Source organism: Lactuca saligna, unplaced genomic scaffold (assembly GCF_052625555.1).
Source record: "Lactuca saligna cultivar CGN05327 unplaced genomic scaffold, ASM5262555v1 scaffold_24, whole genome shotgun sequence".
Classification (NCBI taxonomy): Eukaryota; Viridiplantae; Streptophyta; class Magnoliopsida; order Asterales; family Asteraceae; genus Lactuca; species Lactuca saligna.
In genome coordinates this window covers 200001-202500 of record NW_027629831.1, presented here as the reverse complement: position 1 = coordinate 202500, position 2500 = coordinate 200001, and positions in this window count along the sequence as shown.

Sequence of the window (2500 nt, the reverse complement as noted above, 5' to 3'; positions counted from 1 at the left end):
GGCCGGCATCTTTTATGCTTCCAAGATAATTTCAACACGCCATGATGATACTGAATGTCTAACAATGCTTCCTGATAATGCTTGCTTCCTCAGCGTCATCGGTGCTAAACCAATGCTAGCTACGCTTAGGCACCAACCGCACATCTAACAAGGATAGACTAGCGTACCATAGTAGTATCACAAAAAGCAACACATGCCACTTTAACGCCTATCTTTTCCCAATCATCAGCACAAATCAAATGCTGGCTAGCACCAGTAGCACGTCAAACATAGATCAGCAAGCACATCGTCATCGAATTGCCACACAAACAGCACCATCCCAAACTTCCAAAGCTAGACCACAACCCTGGATCGGTGTCGCAGAGACCTAACGAGGCATCCCCACACCACGCCAAGGCCCCCACTCGGAGGGGTATTATGCCACCGACTAGGAATCAAGCAACAGTCACCCAAGCTCGCGCTCAAAGGCAGTCTGGCACCTTCATCCCTTCCCATGCTCACCCACGGCTCCCCCCCTATATATACATATTGCACAAGGAGCTTGGTGACAGCAACACCCATTGCTTTCCCTGAGGATGTATATTTCTTAGTATGCGCACGGCGTCGAGGCACAGGTGAAGCCAACGGGGCTAGTTTCTGCGCCCTATGTCGAGGAAAATCAAGGCAACGGGCTAGTGTATGGGCACAACGTCGAGGAGACTCAAGGAGATGGGGCTAATTTTCAGGTCACCGTTCGAGAAATCAAGGCAACGTGTTGGGGGGGATGGCCTCTTTCATGGGTCGTGGGGCTTGGCTTGGCATGCCTCGTGTGTGCTCGATACAGCCTCACGATTCTTATTTGCCCATCAACCATGCCGGGCACCTATGAGAATGAGACCCCATGGTACCCCCTATATATACATATTGCACAAAGAGCTTGGTGACAGGAACAGACATTGATTTCCCTGATGATGCATAATTTTTGGACACACACGACTTGGGGGCGAGGGGACACGGGAGTGGGGCGCCAATGGGGGGCGTTTTGGCCCCATTTTCGTCAAGAGCGGGCGTCTTGGCCATGCCTTGAGCGTGCCAGCCTCGAGAGCCTTGGGCGTTGGACACCCTTGGGGCGCCAATGGGCAGCAGTCCCATGGTTCCCCTATATATACATATTATACAAAGAGCTTGGTGACAGGAACAGACATTGATTTGCCCAAGGATGCATAATTGTGCGAAATCGTCCATAACTCGCTCGAATTAATTCGGATTGACACAAAATTTTGTAGGGATGCTTTTTATTATAAATGAAAAGCTTTGAAATAAATAAAAAAAAAAAAACAAAATGTCATGTTTGAGGCGTAAATGTTTGTGTCCTATCCTTGGTCATGCCTTGAAGCGATGGTTCCCTACTTGTTGGAATGTCGCTCAAATCAAGTAGGAATGCCATTGAAAATTTGTGTGGGTCGTTGTTAACATAGACGAATGGACTTGAAATGAAAATATATCATATTTGGGTGTTTGTCCCTGTCGCCTGGTGATAGGCAGGCAGATAAGGCTTTTAGGTATTCATAAGTGGCTTAGATGAACTCGAAAGAACACGAGTTGATCGGATTGGAACTCATATATTCAATTTACTATGTACTAAGTAGGAACTACACTTTGCTCCCTTCATCGTTTGACTTGCTTAGAAATCTGCTCATGGTTTGTCAAGGCCCCTTGTTCCTTAGACCGATGAGGATGGGATTGGGTTGCTCATGGGCATGTGTGTGGCAAGATGCCTTGTTCCATTGGTCGTTCATGGGTGTTCGTGTACGAAGTAAACTTGTTCCCTTGGTCGTTCATGGGGTTGTGTGTGGGAAGAAGCCTTCTTCACTTGGTCGTTCATGTGTGTTTGTTTGGGAGGTAGCCTTGTTCCCTTGGTCGTTCATGGGAATGTGTGTGGCAATACGCATTGTTCCTTGGTCGTTCACACCCTTGTTCCCTTGGTCGTTCATGGGTCTGTGTGTGGGAAGAGGCTTTGTTCCCTTGGGTAGCCTGCTTGCCTTGCCAGCCCCGTATGCATTGTTCCCTTGGTCGTTCGTGGATGGGTTTGTGCGTGGCAAGGTTGCCTTGTTCCCTTGGTCGTTCATGGGCATGTGTGTGGCAAGGTGCCTTGTTCCCTTGGGTGGCTTGCCTTGCCAGCCTCGCTTGCTTAGGTTTCCCAACACACCTGTCGGGCACCAAGGGTGGTATTAGTCCCCATGTACCCCCTATATATACATAATGCACAAAGAGCTTGGTGACAGGAACAGACATTGATTAGCCCGAAGATGCATAATTCCCAACACCATGCCTTGTTCGTCATACACGCTTCTGGGCACCAAGTGGTGGTAGTCCCCCATGGGCATTTGTGTGGCAAGGTTGCCTTGTTGCCTTGGTCGTTCGTGGGCATGTGTGTGGCAAGGTGCCTTGTTCCCTTGGGTGGCTTGCCTTGCCAGCCTCGCTTGCTTAGGTTTCCCAACACACCTGTCGGGCACCAAGG